Genomic DNA, 22,384 nt, shown 5'->3' with positions numbered 1-22,384 from the left:
TGGCATAAACTGGAATCACCTGGGGAAAGGAGTTAATGAAGAGTTATGTAGATCAGGCTGGCCTGTAGGCATTTCTGGGCAGGAGTTAGGGGTGTAGTCTTGTTGGTTAACTGGTGTACGAAGACCCAGCCCATTGTGGGTGTCGTGATGGCCTGTGCAGGAGGTCCTGAATTCCGTAAGAGTTGGGAAAGCTAGACAAATGCAAGCAAGCAAGCAAGCAAGGCCTCATGCATTTATTCCCTCTCCACTCTTGACTGTGGAATGATGCTGTAAGCTCCTTCCTTGACTTCTCCACAATAATGGATTGTGATCTAGAATTGTAAGCCATAAGCCCTTTCTCCCCTAAGTTGCTTTTGGTCAGGTATTTAGAACACAGGTGTGCAGAGGCTCGGGAAACTCTCGTAGGTTTAATGAGTGAGTAGCTATTTAGCCTGTCCACGTTAATAAGCACATTTACATTTCAGAATAGAAATCTCGGAGGTGCTAGGGCCTGTACATCCCCGAAGAGGGAAGGAAGGCACAGAGAGGTATACACATTTACCAAGGCTCATACAGCAAGCAGCTTTAATGAAATGCCAGGACTGCCAGGACTAGCACACAACTCAAGCTCCCTTTCCCACTTGACCCCTGGTTTTCAGAGGAGAGCACTTCCACACTTGGGAAAAGCCTGCTCTTGTATTATCCTGAAATGTTAATAAAAACAGGACTTCCAGTTAAGCACTCAGTTAATTCCTCCTTGCTGGCTCCCAGGTGTGTCTGCAGGCGTGCCTATCCACCCCCAGACCCTGCATGAGCTGTCACTGTCATCTTCCTCGCAGGGGAGTGTAGGCAGAGTTAGGGACTCTGGTAGAAGGCTTCAAGATCAGGACTTCATATTTCCCATGATGACTTTGGGCTGGTTTCATTGAGTTTGTGTGGAAATGCTCTCGTCTGGTTGGTACCTGGCTCACCGAAGAAGTTGTTCTCCTGCTAGCTACCCTGCCCATCCCACTACCTTGTGCCCGTTACCAGGGGTGTGGTCCAGCTTGCCAGTTGCTTAACAGAACCCTGGCTTTCTGTGGATGTGTCTTGCCCTTGTGTTTGTGTGTTATAAAGGGACCATAGTTTCCAGATTACAGGAATGCCGAGTCTTAGTGACAGGTTGAAGATAACCAGCCGTGTGCAGTCAGGACTCACATTTCGTACTGTATTAAGAACATGTATGCATGAGAGTAAAATTCCAAGTCACTTCCTTCATATCTCAGATATCATGCTGGGGATAGGATACCTACTGAGAGAATTATTTCTGATTTTTAGCAAAACTGGAAATTAGTGCATTCGGAGTCCCCTCTGATGACTTAGCTCTTTATAGACTTTAAAACATCAAGGCTGGAGAGATGCCTCAGTGGTTACCAGTGTGCGTGGCTCTTGCAGGGGACCAGAGTCCAGTTGCCAGCATCCACAGTAGGCAGCTCACCATGCTCATCTCCTTCTTACCTCCTCAGGGTCTTTTTCTAGGACTGGATTACTCCATCCAGGTGCATGGTGACAGCTTGGCAAATGTGGCCATGTGATGAGCAGAGAATCAGTCCCAGTCACCTAAACCATCTCCAGGATACTCTGGTCTGGCTTCCATGGCCTCCTAACTCACTTTCATGTATGCACACAAACACGGACACACATACACATAATTCTTGCTCTCTTCCTTCTTCCACCTTCTTTCCTTTCTTCCTCCCTCCCCTCTTACCAGGGCTTCTCTCAGAGGTGTCAGTGAGGTCTTGTGTACTAACCCTTCATGTTTGATAATCTGCTATGTACGGCTATAGTGCTGCAGTTTTTGCACTTCTAATGTCCGATGGATGCCTGGGAAGCCTCGGGGACTCACAGGTGTACACAAGTGATGTATACATCAGTACCACAATGAACACCCCTATGCGTGCCCTCAGTGTCACTTTTCTTAGGTCCTCAGGGTCTCTTGCTAGGATTGGGTTACTTGACTCAAATGCATGGGTATCCCTTGGCAAAGGATGCCATGTGATAACCAGATAGGCTGTACCAGCTGTTCATGCTGTAGGTTCCCATTATTCATCAAGCAAACGGTGGAAGGACACCTTCTGTTACAATGTGACATGGGTGCTCAGAAAAAGCACCCTGGTGTCAGAATCATTTAACAACAGCCACACAGCTTCTGAGGAAAAGGCAGGCAGGCAATGCATTTTAATGGTTTTTTTATTTTTGCTAGTAACGCGGTCAAGAAAGAGGCATGCTTTTGCACGTTAGTAACACTTGAAAAGGACTGAATGCTGCCCCATGGAAGGGAGATGTGATCATGGCTTCATCTTGCATGTTATTACAAGGTGGCAAAGATGAGAGGCCGTGGCCAGATGTGGTAAGCCAAGGCAGCTTGTGTATGGGGTGAGCATGCGTGCATGTTTTGTGTGTCCCTAAGTGATGCGGCTGGTCGGGACTTCTGCATTCCCAGTTCACACGGGACTCAGATTGTCCCCTGACCTGTCAATCACATTGGAACGAATTTGAGCTTAAACGGTACTAACTGCTTTTCTGGTTTGATTTTCTCTTGTTTGCCTGGTGCCCCTCAGTTTCTGTTCAGTCTTCAAACAGGAGGTGGGTTGCCAGAAGGCTTTGATTCTCATTTTGAGCACAGGAACGTAGACAGGTAACTGCCTCGCTTTGCTTCGTGACAAGTACAGTTTTGTTTGCTGGAATATTTTCACGAGGCTGGCATCCACTTTATATTTTACCAGTGATTTCATCATAACTAGCTTCATGTCCTTGCTGTCCTCATACTATGAGTTAAGAACAACTTGGACCACAGAGTGAGCTTCTAGTTCATTCTATGCATTAAAAAAGGCCCATACCTTCTAGTCAGCCACTGACTTTAAAGGCAAGTCTGACCATGAGGTAACACTCATTGGTTGTCTGCTGGGTCTTGGGTTGCATCTTGAGATCTGGAGTGTTAAACTGAGTTTTCTATTTGATGAGATGTTGAGTCTCCGTCCCCAAATGGAATGCCACTGGCTTTTTCCCAAGGCAGTTGTGAGGCTGCAGCAGGACAATAGTTGTGACATTTCCTTTCGTTGTCCTCGACACATGTGTGTTCTTTGTGCACACTACTGTGTTTCTTGGGGACATTTCCATGAAGAAATATGTGATATGCATTTACATGTTTTCTCCTCAGACTTTTCTTCCTTCTTCTTTTTCTCATCTCCTGCCCACCCGTTCCCTTCATGCCCCTGAGTCATCTTGTTTCCACGATGTCATATACACATATACTAGTTATCTGTCATGCTGCACTGATAAATACCCAGGAGAAAAGCAACTGAAGGGAGACGGCTTATATTTGGCTCCTTGTTCGAGGATATAGTCCGCCTTGGCAGGGAAGTTCTGGAGCTTGAGGCAGCTGCTCACACTGTGTGGAGAGCAGGAAGCAGGGGGAGGAGGATGCTGGTGCCCAGCTCGCTTCCTCCTTTGGTTCAGTCTGGGACCCCAGCCTGGGGAATGGTGCCACCCTCAGTTGAGATAGGCCTTCCCCCATCAGTTAACCTAATAAGCTAGGCAGACATGCCCAGAGGTTGTGTGTGTGTGTGTGTGTATGTGTGTGTGAGCACTTGTATATGTATCCATATGTGTGAGTATGTATGTATGTGTGTGTGAATGTGTTTGTGCATGTGAGTGTATGTGCGTGCATGTGCGTGTGTGTGTGTATAAAAACCAGGAATCCACAAATAAGGGAAAGCATACAATACCCTTTCCTGAGTCTGACTTAACTTGCTTATTTGATAATCTCCAGTTCTGTTTTCTTACAAATGACATAACTTTGTTCTTCTTTATGGTTTTATCGTGTGTGTGTGTCTGTGTGTGTGTGTGTGTATGTCTGTGTGTATATGTCTGTGTGTATGTGTGAACATCCATAGATATGTACACATACCCATGTCTTCGCTGAACCTGGAGCTCATGGACTCACTCACTGTGGCAGCCAGTGAGCTCTAGGACTCTCTTTTTTTGTCTTCCTTTTCCCAAAGCTGGAGTCATAAGCCCATGCTGCTGGGCCTCACTTTTAAATGTGGGTCCTGGGGTATCAACCTCATGCTCTCACACCTGTACAACAGATGCTTTACACACTGAACTCTCTCCCAGCCCTCACCTGGGGCGGGGGGGGGGAGAAGGGTCTTGATGACACCTGTACCCCTGTATGACAGTCCTTCACCTGTGTGAGGGGCCAGACAAGCCCTGTTTCCTGAGCTCTCTGGGGCTTTTCTCTCTGCATGGATCTGGCTGTTTAGTTACAAATAGGTACATTTTTGAGTACACACAAAACTTCTGCCAAAGGTTAGAAAGGGACCATGACCCCAGCCTCGGGTCTTTGTGCTCAGAGTGACACTGCCATGCCATGCAGAGATAGATGAAGCCAACCTTGGGAAGCATCCTGTGCTGGGCCTTTTGATGCTGTTACCTTGGCCAGGGCATTTTAAATGATCAAACTGGAAGGTAACTTCTAGAAGGACTCATGAATGTGGCTCATCTTGTCTAAGGTTTTCAACACTTACTTTTGTTATCTGAAAACGTTTTGTTCTAGCCACAAGTGCTACTGTTAGGCAGAACCGCCAATTTCCTACCCAGTGTGTGTGAGGTGGCTCAGGGGCACGGAGTCGGCCGTGGGGAATTCAGTGGCTCCTATGCACCAAGGTGAGTGAGCACCTGATACATTTATGTAATTTCTGAGGCACACAGGATACCTCAGAGCACAGTTGGGATACCCTGCTTGCCTTCAGACTTCCATGTCATAGTTAGGAAGGAGAGAAGTCCAGGCCTGATTGATCTGAGCCCCTTCATCTGTCCCTGCTGTGTCACAGGAAGCCTCTCTTCTGCCTTGCTCTGGTGAGATATTTTGAATGTCCAAACTTGGCCCAAGGGGCAGAAAGTGTCCATCTCCAAACCTGCTTTTCCACTAGTCTTTGTGTTTGCCTTAGTCAGGGTGTCTATTCCTGCATAAACGTCATGACCAAGAAGCAAGTTGGGGAGGAAAGGGTTTATTCAGCTTACACTTCCACATTGCTGTTCATCACCAAAGGAAGTCGGGACCGGAACTCACACAGGGCAGGAAGCAGGAGCTGATGCAGAAGCCATGTTACTTACTGGCTGGCTTCCCCTGGCTTGCTCAGCTTGCTTTCTTAGAGAACCCAGGACCACCAGCCCAGGGATGGCACCACCCACAATGGGCCCTCCCACCCTTGATCACTAATTGAGAAAATGCCTTACAGTTGGATCTCATGGAGGCATTTCCTCAAGGGAGGCTCCTTTCTATGTGATAACTCCAGATGGTGTCAAGTTGACACACACACACACAACCAGCCAGCACAGGGTTCCTGCTGTCTCCCCGTTCCAGGCGCTCCCTTACTGCACCCCATTCCTTATGTTTTCTGCAAATGGTAGTGTTGCCCAGTGCTTGCTCTTTACCCATGCACACAGGATCGGTTTCCTCTAGAGCTGCCAGTCATGTCTGGATAGGTCGTATAATTAAGGTTAAATGTTCCGGGCTCAGTTGTGAATTCTCCCCGAAATAAGCAATAACCTGGCCGATATTCCTGGGCTGTAAACTGGAGAACTGAAACTCGGGGAGGTGAAATGGATGGTCTTGTTCTTTGTGTGCCATAGTAGTAGAACCTGGATTCAGACTCAGGTGAATTTGTTCCCAGACTAGAGCCCTTAATCGCTCACTTTGAGAGGATCTGACTTCGCCTTCTGGCTTCCAAACCCATGATCTCCTGACAGTGTTGAGGGAAAGAAAATGTGATTTTTTTTTTTACAAACCATTGGATACTCTCAGGACAGTCTGGAGACTGCTGTTGCAGGGCAACTGGTAGGTGGAATTGATCTGTGCTTTTTAAAATAATTATATTATTGGTGGATGAGTGAGTGCGCTCATTGTGTGTGTGTGTGTGTGTGATAATTTTATATTCTGGTTAATCATTTCTTCTTTTTCTATAGAGGATGCATGTGTTTGCATTCAACATGGCTGGCTTAATTCTGTATTTAAATTTTATAGCACAATGTATCAGTGATAGGTTTACTGCCGTAAGCCAACAGCAGACGATCATCTTTTTGATTTGGTATGGGCTGGCTGGTTCCTCTCTTGTCTTGATCTGGACTTACTCAGGCAACAAGTATGGACAGTCCAATAGCATGCTAGACAGGTTGTTGGTTGGGACTTCTTTGTCCTCTTATGTGCTAGAATGGCATCCAGCAATGGTGGTCTTAGGTTAGCAAGAGGAGTTAAGAACAGGTTCTGTCCCAGTTTTGACACCATATGACACCACCCTCAGCACATGCTGTTTGTTAGGGCAAGTCACAAGAATGGTCTGTATTCAAGGACTGGAAAATACAGTCCATCCCCTGGTGGGAAGAGATGCGAAATGGAATCACGTAGGGGTGTAGGTGTCCAAAGGTATGATGCACCATGAAGAACAGTTGTGTTTCATTTGATAGGGATGTGTGTGTGTGTTGTGAGATAGATGGGGGTCAGGGAGAGAGACAGAGGCACAGAGACATAGAGGACACAGAGAGAGACACATGCAGGGTTGGGTTTGTTTGTTGAAATCACCTGGAATTAAAAGCCTATACCTTTCCTCCATTGTGAATTGAGGGGCCTTTCTCCTCCACTTCCATTGATTCCTTGAAATGCCCCTTACCAAGTCCTTCCATCCCACAGGGACCCGGATGGTCCCCTTCTATGATTTACATCCCCTAATACTCTCAGGGATGTTCCCAGGCTTGCTTTCTTTCTCAGTTAATTTATTTTTCTTGCCCTGGTGCACTCCCTGGTGCGGCACTCCCGATGCTGCTGGCTTTTTACAACCGTGTTTAATTATGTAATTGGGGAGATGCTTCCCCCACAATGCTTTTTAAAAGACTTCTTGTCTATTTTTGTTTAAGTCTCCCGGTGGTTCCCCGAGAATCATTCTGTAGCACACTAGAAATGGACTCGTTGGGATTCTGACTGTAATTGCATTATATTTATTGATCAATTTGTTGCAAACTGGTGACACTAATATAGAAAGACTTTTCACCTGGAAGCACCATGGGATCATCCCTCATTCACGTAAGCTTCGGAGAGATCACTGAGTAGAATTTCGTGGTTTACCCGCTTAGTTTCCAAATGTCTCCTTTGCAGTATAGTATAAGTCTTGTCACTCAGAGAAAGAGGAATTGTGTCCCTCTTCCTGAATGATGGGGAGCCAACCCTTCCCTGTTAAACCACCACAGGCCTGAAACATGTTGCCTTAAAGATCTGCACACATTCTGGTTCTCAGGAGCTTTCTGCACTAAGGCTAGCAGCGTTCTCGTGGTGAGTTTGTGTCTTCTCCTTCCCTCTTTCAAGAACATCTTAGAATTGTTACTGTGTTTGTGAGTGTGCGGGGTGTGTGAGTGTGTAGTGTCTATGTGAGCATGCATGGCATGGTTGTGAGACTGTAAGGGGGTGAGAGTGTGTATGTGTGAGTGTGCACATGTGTGTATGAGTGCATGAGAGTGTGTATGTAAGCATGTGAGGGTCTATTGTGAATGTGTCTGTGTGTGTGTGCATGCGTATGTGTGTATGCGACCTGGTGCACACGTGGAGGGAAGGGAAGCCAGTTCCTGTCATCAGCTCTCTCCTCCCTCTACATGGGTGCTAGAGATGGTCTGAGCCATGTCTCTGACCACCTTTTTATGTTTTTTAATGTTTATTATTTGGTTATTCTCAAATTCCTTCTGTCACCTTGCTTTGTTCGTTCTATACCTTTCTATAATGGGATAGTACGTGGTTTTGGCTTTCACGCTGTTTGGTCTCAGTCACAAGCCTGCTTCTGTGCCTGCAGTGTGGACCACAAATCTGACTTAAAAGGAAGGGCATGGGTGCGTGCCACTGAAACTTTATTTTCCTACACCAGCACTGAGCCATAGCTAGGCATCCTCTGCCAGGTACAGATCACTTAATTTACTTGTGCTAGCCTGTGCTAGCCTGCCTAGGGCTATTCACTGTGTTTTGAGGTCATAATGCGTCACCTGAAGATGTCGTCCTTGAAAGCGCCCCAGCTCTGGTCACCAGCAGCTCCTTCAACTGACTCATTTTCCCTGCCCCCATCTTTGTGGGCTTTTCAGGACCCTCTAGGTTCATTTGGTGCATCTCCATCTCTGGGGGAGTCTCTGGGGGTCCCTGGTTCCTTCTGTTGGAGAATCATGCATGAGCTACATGTCTTCATGGCTGCCGGGTATCTCTGCTTCTACTCAGAGTGTAGTATAGGAGATGCTTATATGCGTGTGCACCAACCCATGACCCATGTGTGCGTATTTCTGTGTTATAGGTGTGTGTGTGTGTGTGTGTGTGCGTGCGCTAAACAAGGGTTCACACTAATGTTTTAGACTCTGATTCTTATCAAAGGGTCATCTTAACTTATATGTAACTTCATCTCCAGTGGGGAACCTGGCTCTCAGAGCCTACAGTCTTCCAGTTATTTGTCAAGCCTAATATGTGTCTATTATATGTGTATGTGTATATATCTGCATATATATATATATGTATGTATATATGCATATGTATGTGTGTGTGTGTACCCAGGTCTGTTTTTTTTTTTTTTTCTACTTTTTTATCTGTATGAGAAGCAAATTTACCTCCTACAGTCTGGTGTTTGCCAAACTCTGTGTGGTTGGTTATTGTCTGTATTTTATCTAGTTAAAGTGCTTTTTGTCCCCTGAAGTTATGTGGGCAGCTTCCCCATCCCCTTCACTCAGACTGTATCGTATCTCTGTGACACTATTTGAGTCATTTGTCACAACTATCATTCCATCCTAGGTCCCCCTAGCATTCTGGCCATGTTGTGTGTATGGCAGGCAGAGTTGGATGTCAGGTGTCCTCCTCAATCAGGTTCCTCATTATTTTTTTGAGACAGGACCTCTCACTGAACTTAGCTAGAGCTGACTGACTATTTTGACTAGACTGGCAGGCCACTAAGCTCCAGGGATCCCCCTGTGTCCACCTCCCCAGCTCACTGTAAATGGCTTTGTGTGGGGTTCTGGGGATTCAGGGCCAGGGCCTTAAACTTGGGTGACAAGCATTTACTCAGTTCTCTCCACAGCCCACCCCCAGCTGTTTTTTCTTTTTTTTTTTTTCTTTTTCCAGAATACGTATATTGAAGGTCACTTTGTGGTCTATATATACTTCAGTAGGCCTTGACACCTGTGTAGAGTCACACGCTCATGCCTCGTCACGTAAGGCGCTTGCAGCCCATAAAAATCCCCGTGTAGCCTTGTGCAATCATATTGCCCCTCCCCCCCGCCAGAAGTGGCCGCTGACACCCACAGATCTGCCCATCTCTGTGGTTTTATCTTTTCCAGCGTGTCATACAAATGCAACTCTGTAGTAGCCTAGTAGCCATAGCCTCCGAGTCTGTCTCCTGCCATGGTGCAGAACGGAATTTCAGATTCACTCTGGTTGCTGTGCTCGGGAGTCAGTCACTTGCTCTCCCTCTGGTTGCTGTGTGCGAGTCGGTCACCTGCCCTCCCTTTCATGTCTGAGCAGAAGTTGGTTCTGAGGATTCCCTTCAGTTTGTCTATCTGCTTCGTTGCTGAAGGATTGCTGTTAATTCCAGGCCGGGGCAGTCGTAAACAACGCCAGTGAAAGCGTTTGCACAAAGGTTTGATTGATTTTTTGCCGTGGATTGTATCCCCTTTCCTTCTCCCCCACCCCCTTTCATTTCTTCATGCTAGTTTGCTTTTCAAGTAGCTTTTATACCAGGGACCGTATTTCACCTATATCATTTGATTTAAAATGCTCTTTTTTTCATTTCTAACGTCTGTGGACCCTTTCCTTCAGTAGACTTGTGTTGGAGTGACTTTTGACAGCTGTCTGTTTCACAGCTGTGGTTAAGTTGGAGAATGTTTGTAATCTCAGAAACTTTGCTGGTCGCTCTCCCTCGCCATTGTCTCCAGCCTGTGGCTGCACCTCCTGTCCCTCTCCATCCTCCCTCGCTCAGTGGGACTTTGATCCCAAGCCTGAGTGCTGATCTCCCTGCCTGCTGTGCACGCGGCTCCTAGCGGCTGCACTTCCATCTTCTGTCCTTCACCAAGTGTCTCCTGCGTGAATATAGTACAGTTTACTTACTTTTGAAAATACTTCCTTGCTCAATTTTCTGTCTACTCCAAAGAAAAATGCTTATGACCATGGATGTTATCCGCTTTCCTGAAGGTAATGACCTTTTTCTTTTTAAAAAATATGTGTAAAATCCTTCTTAGATGGAACCCAGGGCCTTGACGAAGCTAGACAAGCAGGCTTCCACTGAGCTGTTTTCCCAGCATGGGGCAGGTGGGAGTATATTCTCCAGTGACAGGATGCAAAAGTTAGACCCCTGTTCTTCACTCTTCTCCATGTAAAACCACTTTCCCTGTGTGTGTGTGTGTGTGTGTGTGTGTGTATGTGTGTGCGAGTGCCTGTTCAAGTATGTATTCGTGTGTGTACGAGTGTATATTTGAGTGTATGTGCATAGTTTACATGGATACATGTATGTGTACATGTGCCCATGTGTCTCCATGCATGTAGGTACACATGAGGGTGTGTTGTGTGTTGTGTGTTGTGTGTTGTGTGTGTGTATGTCAGCCAGACATCACTGTTGGATGTGTCTTCCTCGTGAGACAGGGATATGGAGATTTGGCAAGGCTGGCTGGCCACTGAGCCCCAGGGGTCCTCTTCTTGTTACTTGTCCAGGAACAGGAGAGAACATCTCCGGGTGCATAAGAACGCGGGAGCATGCCACTGTCCCAGGCTTTAGATCTGTGTGTCTGCATTTTACTGAGGGAGCCATGTCCACAGCCTCTTAAGAGAGCGTTTTCTGTAATTGTTATGTGAAATGCTTTTGTACTTCTGTTGGTTAAGCACTTAATGTTTACTTTTGATTCTCCTCATCCCCTGGACGTATCAGACTAAACCCTAGATTTTCACTTAATCTTACTGTTTTTTTTTCCCCTCAGTCCACATATATGTATGTATATTTCCTGTGCTGTTGAGTGTCCATCCACTTAACGAAAACTAGTGTCATGTGGGAAGAGGGAACCCCAAGTTAAGAAACTGTCTCCAGCAGATTGCCTGTAGGCAAGTCTATGGGGACATTTTCTTGATCAGTGATTGATCTGGATGGGTCTGGTCCAATGTGAGAAGTATCATCCCTGAGCAGGTGGCCCTGGGTATAAGAAAGCAGGCAGAGTAAGTCACAAGAGTGGGGTGGGGTGGGGGTAGAGTGGGGGCACTGGGGGGTCAGCAACCCAGTAGTAGAGTTCCTCTGACATTCAGTTCCTGCCTCCAGGTTTAGGGTCCTGACTTCCCTCTATGAGTTGGTGGGGGGTTGTTTGTTTGTTTATTTGTTTTCACTTCGTATTCAGATGTTGATTACCATGCTGAGTGATCTGGTTGGAGTCCTGGTGTTGACATTATCAAGCATTTCCTGTCTCCATGTCATGTAAAAATGGTTTTCCATTACTTCTGATGGGTTGATAAAGAACTGATCAGCCAATAGCTGGGCAGGAGAGGAGGCAGGACTTCAGATCCCTGTTAGAGTGTCCCTAGTGGGGAGGGAGAGGGCGGAGGAGGAGGAGGAGGAGGAGGAGGAGGAGGAGGAGGAAGAATAAGAGGAGAAGGAAGAAGAAAGAAGAGGAGGAGGAGAAGGAGAAGCAGCAGCAGCATGGAGGAAGGGAGGGAGGGAGAGGGGGGAGAAGGGGAGGGGAGAGAGAAGAAAGACTGAGTCAATATGAGGTGAGTGAGATTGTTGCCATGAGGAGACAGATGGAGCAGGGGCAGCCAGGACAAGACTAGTATGGCAGGTAAAGAGCCACTTGGCTCGGGAGTAGGCCAGTCCACCATAGTAGGGTTAAAATTGATGAGAAGCCTGCCCAGATATAATACAAGAAGCTCATTAATAAACATATTAGGTCTCCATGCCTGACATTATTTCAAGACAAAGGAGGGCCTGGAAAAGCCCAGTACTTTGACAGTGGGTGTGACCTGGGAGTTGTAAGATGAAGTAAGGCTCTTCTTCCTCAAAGTTGATTTTGATCATGGTGTTTATCACAGCAGCAGAAAGCACATGAGGACACCTCCTTATTCTGCCTTCTTGAGTTTAAATTTACATTTATTCGAGTGTGTGTGTGTGTGTGTGTGTGTGTACACATATGGGAATCAGAGGACAACTTACAGGAGTCAGTTAGTTCTGTTCTGCTACCATGTGGGTTCCAGGAACTCAAGTCTTATGACTTGGCCTTGCTGCATCCCCCCCCCCCAACCCCCAATGCCTTTTAAGTTATAAGAGTTTTAAGTTAACTTATAGTTAACTTATAAGTTAGGTCATATATCAGTTTTTTAAGCATGTGTTTGAGCCATGATTTTGAAAGTGTGCATTTTGTTCCCTAAGATATGAGCCAAGATCCTCCCTCCCCCTTTGCCTCAGAAGACTACTTAACCAGTAAATAGTTAACAGTTCTACAGTTCAGTGTTTGGCCCCCTTCATGCGTGTGTGTGAGTGTGTGTGTGTGTGTGTGTGTGTGTGTGTGAAAGTGTGTAAGTGTGTAAGCTACATGAGTGTGGCTCCAGGGGTCAATGTTGGCTGTCTTTTTCCATTACTCTTCACTTCACTTCACTTCATTTTTTTTTTTTTTAATGTTTTTCGAGACAGGGTTTCTCTGTGTAGCCCTGGCTGTCCTGGCACTCACTCTGTAGACCAGGCTGGCCTCGAACTCAGAAATCCGCCTGTCTCTGCCTCTCAAGTGCTGGGATTAAAGGCATGCGCCACCACCGATTTCTCAGTAAAGCCAGAGCTTGCATTTTGGCCAGACAAGTCTTGCAGTGAGCCCTGGGATTCCTCTGCCTCTCCCTTTACCCCATGGAGCTGGGGTTCCAGGTGTGTTCCACCACACCAGGAATCTGGCTTTATACGGGTTCTAAGGATCCAAAGCTATATTCTTGAGTTTGCCCCACAAATGCTGTGTCTAAGGAGGCATCTCCCCAGCCCAGTAAGTGTTTCTTTGTATACTGTGTTTTAATATCTCCCAAAGCTCTTCTGGATGGAGAAGGGCTGTTGTGTGGCAAAACAGGGTTTAATTTTTTGAAACAAAGATGTTCTGTGAGTTGAGAAGCAGAGCCTTCACATTCCTCCCCTTGCCCGTCCCGTCACCATCACTGAACGCTTTTCAGGCAGATGTAGGACATAGAGTTTGGGGTTGTTTTCCCCTTTCCTATGTCTTGATTAGCATTTCAGTCCCATTTCCTTCAATAATATTGGCCGGATCTCTGCAACATTGTCTCACACCTACTGTCATTTTCATTAATATATATTTTTTTAAATATCAGAGGCCATTCCCCTGCCCAGAATGGGAGTGGGTGAGCCAGTGGCGGATGGCCTCCTTTGGTTTCCAGCTTGATTCTGGCTTGATTCCTAGTTCCTGTGGGATTATCTTCTTCTGCTGGCTCTTCCCCTCCTGGGCTCCTTACATGCCACTCTCTGTCCCTGTCGATTTCATTTGAATCTGTCCCTTTGGCATAGAGATGTCTTATTTTCTACAGAAATGGAAAATACCACTTGTCTTAGGGTTTTACTGCTGTGAACAGATACCATGACCAAGGCAACTCTTATAAAGGACAGCATTTAATTGGGGCTGGCTTACAGGTTCAGAGGTTCAGTCTATTATCATCAAGGCAGGAGCATGGCAGCCTTACACCAGGCAGTCATGTTGTAGGAGCTGAGAGTTCTACATCTTCGTCTGAAGGGTGCTAGCAGAATACTGACTCCCAGGCAGCTAGGATGAGGGTCTTAAAGCCCACACCCACAAGGCCATACCTACTTCAACAAGGCCACACCTCCTAATAGTGCCACTCCCTGGGCTGAGCATATACAAACCATTATATACCATGCTCTCTGAAAGCATATTGTAGAATGTCTCAATAGTGTAACTTTCTGCAAAGTTTTGGGTAGTGGCCTTCCTCATATTGGAGACATTTCAACGACCCTGTGAGTTACAGATGAGAATCAGGCTTCTATAGGGATGGGGTTCCCTTCAGAGGACCGTGGAGACCCATCTTGATCTTTATCACCTGGTTGCCAAGGAATCTCCAGGTCAGAGGTTATCTGGAAGCACATTCAATTTCCTTGAGCCTGGGTTAAGTGTCTTGATCTGACAGCTGTCTCCTCAGTGTGGCTTTCCTGGGCAGAACACATGACACACTGAAGTGGACCGTTGCTTGCAGAACTCTCCCTGGCCTGTCTTTCTTTCATACAGTTCCATTTGCACCCCAAAGGAGTTGTTCCAGGATATCGACAGGATTCAAAAAGAGGGGTCCATGTCCGGAAAGAGGAGCCCTTAAATCACTGCTGCCAGGAATGGAAATGTAGATTTCACATAGAAAGAAAGAAAGAAAGAAAGAAAGAAAGAAAGAAAGAAAGAAAGAAAGAAAGGAAGGAAGGAAGGAAGGAAGGAAAGAGAGAAAGAACAACCATGCGACCTGCCTGTTCCATGCCTAAGCATTCCCCTGAGGGCTCGACATCCTATCACAGTGACACTTGCACATCCAGGTTATTACTGCTGTGTCCCTAAGAGATACGGAGTAGAGCCAGCCTAGATGTACATGAACAGACAATGAAAACTGGTACGCATATGTAATGGACTAGTATGCAACTGTAAACAAGAACAAAGGACTTTTCTGGGAAAGGGGTGAATTTGGGAAGAGTAATATTGTGCCAAGGTGACTTGTAACTAGAAAGAAAAAAAATAAAATAACTCAAAACCAGCATCTTTTCCGTCCTATGAAAACTCACCTGTGGCGTGTGCATGGGGGGAAGTGTGGGGTAGGTAACGCCTGTCTAGACATTTAGGGAAAGCCTATGTTTCTAGGAAGCAGACAGAGAGAGGGATGGGGAAGTGTGGAGATGGGCATAGGCAGAGAGCCAGGGGGTGGGGCTCCCAGGGAGGAGCAGGGCAGTGGGGGATGGGGAGGGGGTTGGGAAGGAGACCCTCCAAAGCACTTTGTTTAAAAGTGTCATAAAGGTCCCTTAACATATTTAAATGTGAACTGGAAATACAGAAACATAAAAGAAAGATGTCTCCGTGGGGTCAAGGGAATGAGTTATATTTGTATCCAGGAACAGCTACTCTAGTGATGCCCATTGGTGGGCTGGGGCGGAGGCGGGGCAGAGGCGGGGCTTTACCCTTTGTTCTTTTCCCCCTGTTTGTTCTCCGAGGCCAATGCCCCTGTTGGCAAACTTGAGTTCCCAGTCCTGTGTTCTGAGTAGCAACGCATTCAAGAGCCTGAAAAGTCTTTGGGTATCCTGAGTCCCACAGATATTGTGTTTTTCTCTTCTGCTTTCCCTGGGAGGCATAAGGTTGAAGAGAAGAGTGGGGGATAGGAAAAGTGATTGAGGATTAAGGTTGGGGGCCTCCATGGCGTGACACTGGGGAAACCCAGGAGTGTGGCGATTGTGAGATTAATCCAACCGTGTAAATGTGCCATAGGTGTGTGAGTAACCTTGACATGCATGAAGAAAAAGTCTCAGAGGGTGCAGACAGGCTGTCGGCCTTCTTAGGTTGGCCCTATTACACATCGTGAGGGGCCTATATAAGGCAGTCATTGAATAGGTGGGGGCCTGAAGCCAAGGTACCGTGGACCGTTTTGAGCTCTGATGCTCATTGAGGTCCTGTGCCTAGGTCCTTAACCTCCAGGGGCCTCATTTTGTCCTCAATAAAAGAGAAGAGAAAATAACTTCATTGGGTAGTTCTGGGGATGGAGTGGGTTAATGTTGGGAACATATACATCATCAAAGGCTGGCTGAGTAAATATTGGGTGTCACCATGGCTGGTGGCTGGGAAGCTTTGTGGGCGTCGCCCCTCGTGGGCGTGGCATGGTTCTAAATTCTCTCCTCCTTTCAATATTCTTGAGCCCTGCCTAGCTCCTTCTCAGATGTTCATCCCAGGCAGCTCTGCCTCTCTGCCTTTGTCTCTCCCAGCCCCCTTCCCTTCATCCTCACAGCACTTTCCTCATTCCCCCTTACACATCCCCTGGCGCTCGCTTACTCTGTGCTGCGTGGTTTCCTGCTGGATGAAGTATGTCTCTGTTCACAACGACCATCCAGTGAACCATATCCGTGAAGTGGTATCCTGTTCTCATGCCTCCTCTCCCTGCATATTGACGATCCACAGAGCGGGTGCTTGTCTGGCAGCTTCCTATACGTCACGTGTGGCAGCTAGGGAGTTTAGCTGACGGGTCCTTGTGACTTTGAGTTTAAGTCTTGATGAACCAACTTCTGGATATGTGGTGCAAGGAAGTCACCCGCCTTCTCTGAGTCTCTGTCTCCCCTATTGTCAAGTATCTATCGAGACTAATGTCCTGCAAAGACAGGGCACAGAGATGCGACTGTACTCTTTGTTAATGGTTTACAGAGTGCATTTCCATCATCATAGTAATGACACAGTTATCCTGAGGTCACTGAAACACAGGTAACGATTGCATCAGGGCCCCCCCCCCCCACCTTGTAATAGCATCGTCTCAAGTTAGCTGGGATCACAGTGTAAATGTTAATTAACAATTTAGTTGAACCCCAAGGAATAGTTCAACATCTCATATTGCTCCTCTCTGAATAAAAAAAAGACGCTTGTGGGGTGCGGGCATGCCAACTCTTCTAATCCTGTTTATGTGCTCGTGGGCGCATATAAGCACGAGGAGAATGAATTGACAATCCTTCCGTTTGCAAGGAGTGAGCTCTAGATCATGCTGGTGACCTGTGCAGGTAGGTGAAGTGTCAAGTGACGGAATTGCCTAGACCAGGACCGAATCTCTGCTGTCAGTAGGTATGAGGAGTTGGGTGGCAGGCAGAAGTATGTGGGTGTGTGTATGAGGGCGGGTGTGTGTGTGTGTGTCTCAGAAAAGTTAGATGTCTCAGGTAGGAAGTGTTGCAGTCACATTTGAGGTCAATTCCAGATCACTTGAGCCTCAGCCAGCAGAGAAAGAAGCACCAGGTTTAGTTTGAGGTCCTTCTCAGAAGAGGAGCCAACACAGGGACACCGGGAAGGAGTGTGACTCACCAGAGATGACAGATACGAAGTACCGAAGTACCGGGAGATGCTCTTTCCTATGAGTTCCCTGGGGGCATTTTGGTTTTTCAGTAAAAGCAATTGGTTTTTTTTTTTTTTTTTTCAAAACCCAAAAAGTACCTTGTTCATTCTACACCCTGGAAGAAGCCAGGTAAAGCAGTTCTGTCCACTGGCTTCTCAGTCCTCTTTCATCTTGGGACACCGTGGGCTTCTGAATATGCTTTCCCTGTATTGCAGTACTTCCACCTCTCCTCAGTCCTGCTGGTAGCTGATATTGTTAAGTCTGTTCCACACATGTGGAAACTGAGGTCTAGAGTGACTGGGCAAGTTTTCAGTCATAGGGAGAGAGGGTGGCAGAGTCAACAAGTTTCATTTTTCCTTCCTTAAACAGCAGGATACTGGGGATGATACTATGAATTCTATTTATAGTTGATGTGATAGTTTGAATATGCTTGGCCCAGGGAGTGGCACTGTGAGGAAATACAGCCTTTTTGGAGTAGGTGTGGCCCTGTTGGAGTGGGTGTGGACTTGTTGGAGTAGGTGTGTCACTGTGGGCGTGGGCTTTAAGACCCTCATTCTAGCTGCCTGGAAGTCAGTCTTCCACTAGCAGCCTTCAGATGAAGACATGGTACTCTCAGCTCCTCCTGCATCATGCCTGCCTCGATGCTGCCATGTTCCTTTCTTGATGATAATGGACTGAACCTCTGAATCTTTAAGCCAGCCCCAGTTAAATGTTGTCCTTATAAGAGTTGCCCTAGCCATGGTGTCTGTTCTCAGCAGTAAAACCCTAACTAAGACAGTTGGTATGGAGTTAGTTTATACATCCAGTGGCTTTGTGGGTGGGATGGAGGTGGAAACAGTGGTCTATTGAAACTGTAAGTAACTTGAAGAGAACAGAACTGGTTCCCCTCCTGTGTGGCTTCTGTCCATCTCTACTCTGTACCCTTCCTGACAACTCTTGGATTCTGGAGCAGCCCTACTGTGTGTTACAGTTCTATACTTGGAAGGATTTGTTCAAGGAGGTAGTCACTCTCTCTTCTTTTAGGGAGCTGATTGTCATTTGAGGTCATTTTGAGCAAGGTGGGGCATCATTCCGATCACAGACATCAGCAAGCATGTGGTCAGAGCAGGCTATACAAGATGAAGAAACTCCTGTCGTGGAATGTGAAAACCCCTGGTTGTCCGTTATCCACAGTCATTCATCCAGTGAAATGGGCCAGTGACTTCCTCCTTGCTCTATGAGGCACCAGAGGCCCAAAGACAGTCACAAATGTGCTTAGGAACACATAGTAGGGTTAAATAGGTGGTTTAGCCAAGATGGTCTTGCTCCAAAGCTTGGTTTCTTAGTATTATACTAAGTTTATTTTTAATGTGACCGCCATCCATCCATGTGCTCATTGCTTCATGAACCTGACCCTCTACCCATCCTTTTACCTGTCAGCTGTCTATTCATCTGTCATTCATTCTTCAATGTATTTACCTACCCATCCATCCATCCACCTATCCATCCATCCATTCATTCACCCACTCATCCATCCATCCACCCACCCATCCAGCCATGGTCAGCCATCTGTCCATCCAAACATTCATCTGTCTATCCATACATTCATCCATCCATCCATCTGCCATCCATCCATTGAATCATACACTCATCATCTCTCCAACCATCCATTGTTCACCCAGATATCCATCCATTCATGCATCCATTCACCCTTGCATCTATCTACCTATCTACCTGTCCATCATCCGTCATGGTCCGCCTGCATCCCTCCACCCATCCACACGTCCACCCACTGTGTGGCATGTGGCATTGTCTTTTGCTTTATCTAGGGGAGGAATCTCTTCAATGCAGGAGCCAAGCCTGTGTTTCTAGAGCAGAGACCTCCACGCCGTCAAACATCCCTTAGCTCTCAAGAGCTGTGTGCTTGCTGCTGACTCCAGGCTGGTGCCCTTGCATGGGTTACCATTCTAGGCGTGGTCAGGTTGCTCATCCCCTTTTCTGGTTCTCTCAACTGCCCAGAGTCTTTCCCCACAGTGTGCTCAAAGGAAACAAAGCTGCAGGCTCTTTCAGGAACCCTAAGAGCCTTTTGAGGTGTTATAATTGTCCAGCAGGACTTTTGACTCTACAGTTTGGGGCAGGGGTCAGAATGAATTGGACCTAGTTTCATTTAAAAAAAAAAAAAGTTACTAAGTTTGTGTGAATTATGCAGTGCACCTAAAACAGAGTCTTGTAAGGAAGGGAACTGTAATAGAAAGAGGTCAGTTTAAGTAGAGATGAATCAGTTAAGGAGTCAGTTAAAAGTGTCTGAGAGGCAGTATTATGAAGAGGAAGTGTGATCTAGCTGTGTTCATATTTATTAAGGCAGAGCAGTAAAGGTGTCATTTCTCATGGCTTCTGCTGTATGTTAACTACCAGGGAGATGATTGCAGTGGACAGAACTTCCAACTGTCAACGAGCAGAGTCACATAAGGGGCCCCTTACATCCATTACTTTACAACAGTATCACTCTCGCTGCCCCCACCGCTACCTCCTGTATGCTCTTTTGTAAGTTTCAGAAGTACAGACTTGTAGCTCATCGTCGGCGAATCAGAATTTCATTCTGTAAATATATTGTACGGTCATTGAAACGCCTAGTTGAAGAATAGCAGTGCTGTTTCATAAGAGACCACTTCCCCAGCATTCACAAGGTCCTGGATCCTGGGTTCAGTCTTCAGTATCACCAAAGGAATCAAACAAAAAATATGTTTGAAGGCTGTGTTTTAAAAAAAAAAAAATTTAATGGAAATTGAGTACTTGGAGCTGTAGAACAGAGGTCTCCACAGAGCAGGCTGGCCTCAAACTCACATTTGCTTGCCTCAGTCTCCCAAGTGCTGACAGTCAAGGTGTGTACCAGCACATTTTTTTTTTTTTAAAGAAAAATATGCTTTTTATGAATTCTTGAGAATTCTGTCCAATAATAAAGTAATCTTGATCACATTCCAGTCCCTCCCTACTTTCCTAAGTCTCCAAGATCCCAGCATCCATCCTCTCTCCTTCCAGACTTTGTGTTTTCTTACTCTAGTAAGAGTTTCTGCATGAGTCTAGTTTGTGCTGCCCATATGTAAATGAATGTGAGATTTCCCCCAGAATGTGGTCAATTTACCAGGGTCCGTACCTTTACAGAAAACCCTGCTCCTTCCCCAGAAGCCATCAGCAACTGGGGAAGGCTCAGGAGGCTTGTGACCCCTTTCTCCCTTCATGCTGGACTGTTGGCTGGCTTGTTCTTATACAACTAGTGTTCAGGCAGCTGCAGCTTCTCTGAGTTTATAATTGCACTGGCCCTCTCATGTCCAGAGGACACCGTTTCTCTCAAGTTCTCCTCCAACCTCTGCCTCTTAACTTCTGCCCCCTCTTCCTCAATGACGCTTGAGCCTGAGGGTGAGGAAGTGTGATGCGGAGATGCCTCATTGAGAGCCAGGCAGTCTGTAGACACATGTTATTTGTGCTTTGACCGGTCACCACTGGCAAAACCAAATTCGAATGTATAAGGAGGATGAAAGGATAGTAACTGAGCTTAGGTCACGTGACATGAGTCAGCAGGTAAAGGTGCTTGCCACCAGACTGATGACTCAAGTTTGATCCCTGGGTCCCACATGGGGAAGAATAGTTAATTCCTCTAAGCTGTCTTCTGATCTCTATGAGTGCAGAGCGACATATGCTCCCCCCCCATACACATAATAAATAAAACTTTAACGTTTTAAATAAAAATGACCCTTCACTTGGATACATCAGCTATTCGCACAGACCCAGCCTTACCTTGGCTTTATTTGTCCTTGAAATTCAAAGGAACATGTTTCTACATAGTAGCACATGGCTTAGACATGGACAGTAGGTTCACACCTACTCTGCCGTACCCTGGCTTGTGCTCCTGGGCAAGTTACCTCATGTACGGTATCCTGGTTGGTTTTTTTTTTTTTTTTTTTTTTTTTTTTTGTCAACTTGACACATACCTAGACATATCTAGAAAGAAGGCATCTGAGCTTAGCAAATTCCTCCATAAAATTGGACTATAGGCAAATCTCTAGGGCATTTTCTTGATTAATAATTGGGGTGTGTGGGAGGGCCCAGCCCGCTATGGGTGGTACCAGCACTGGGCCGATGAGTTGGAGTTATATAGGAAAGCGTGCTGGGGGAGCCATAGAGAGCAAAACTGCTGTCTTTAAACAGCATATCAACATGGCCTCTGCTTCAGTTCCTGCCTTGAGTTTCTGCACTGACTTCCCTCAGTGATGGAGTGTGACCCAAGAGTTGTAATCTAAAATAAACAATTTCTTTGCCAAGTTGCTTTTGGTTGCGACAATGTTTTTTAATAGAAACCCTAAGTAATGTATACAGTCCCTTCACCTGTCCCATGGGAGAGTGACCATGCCTCCCATGAAGGATGCCAGGCACCTTGTAGCCTAGCAACAAATGTCAGACCTCTCTGCCTCCATGTTGCTTTCCTGCATGGCAGCAGGGAAGGCTGCATCAGGGTGAACCCAGTTTTATTGATGTAAATCCATTTTGTCCAACGTGAAAGATTCCTGCAGCTAAGACAGCTGGCCTCGCATAGCACTTGAGAGACAACGTTCAGGGTGAGAATTGTTCCAATCCAGGCCTTCCCTCATCGGCCCTAGGACTTAAGCGACTCAATCTCTCTGTGTCCTTGTGCCATCACTGTAAAGAGGAGACAGAGAAGATGCTTGCTTATTGGGATGTCTGGGGAAAATGTGATCTCAGGCCATCCGTCAGTACAGTGTCCCCCTCAGAAATGCCTAGTGTATGTTAATGAGAGCTGCACATTAGATTTATTCGTCAAAGACTGGAGAGATGGTGCAGCAGTCAAGAGCATGTACTGCTCTTTGCAGAGGACCTGCGTGAGTTTAGTTCTTAAAACTCTGGCCAGGCAGCTCATTACCCTGTGACTCCTGCTCCAGGGGACCCGACACCCTCTGCTGGCCTCTGCCTGTACTCTGTACTTGCACTAGCCTACCGCAACAGACTTCTACATATAAATACAAAAACCTTCTTAAAAGAGTTATTACATAAAACTAACAATGATATCACAAAGATAAGTTAGTATGATGCCATCCATGTCATTGCTCAGTTAGTTTTACTTACTGTTGTAAGAGTAGAAGCCTTTGTCTGAAAGGGTTTTCAAAGTCAAGAGTCCACTCTGCAGCCCTGAAAATAAGAATCTCTAGAGAAAGCTTGTAAGTAGTGTGATTTCAACAAGAGTGTGGGTGTTCCCAGTGGGATAGAGCC

The 22,384-nt window shown here is 46.4% G+C and overlaps 1 protein-coding gene across 1 annotated transcript in view; it reads left to right on the top strand.

Annotated features, from left to right (window-relative positions):
* Positions 1–22,384, top strand: part of Cdyl2 (chromodomain Y like 2) — a 163,742-nt gene that overhangs the window by 92,873 nt on the left and 48,485 nt on the right. The gene's annotated exons all lie outside the window — the stretch shown is intronic.

This window comes from Arvicanthis niloticus, chromosome 18, assembly GCF_011762505.2.
Source record: "Arvicanthis niloticus isolate mArvNil1 chromosome 18, mArvNil1.pat.X, whole genome shotgun sequence".
Classification (NCBI taxonomy): Eukaryota; Metazoa; Chordata; class Mammalia; order Rodentia; family Muridae; genus Arvicanthis; species Arvicanthis niloticus.
Note: the sequence above shows the minus strand (reverse complement) of the source record. Positions and strands in the feature narration are given on the sequence as shown.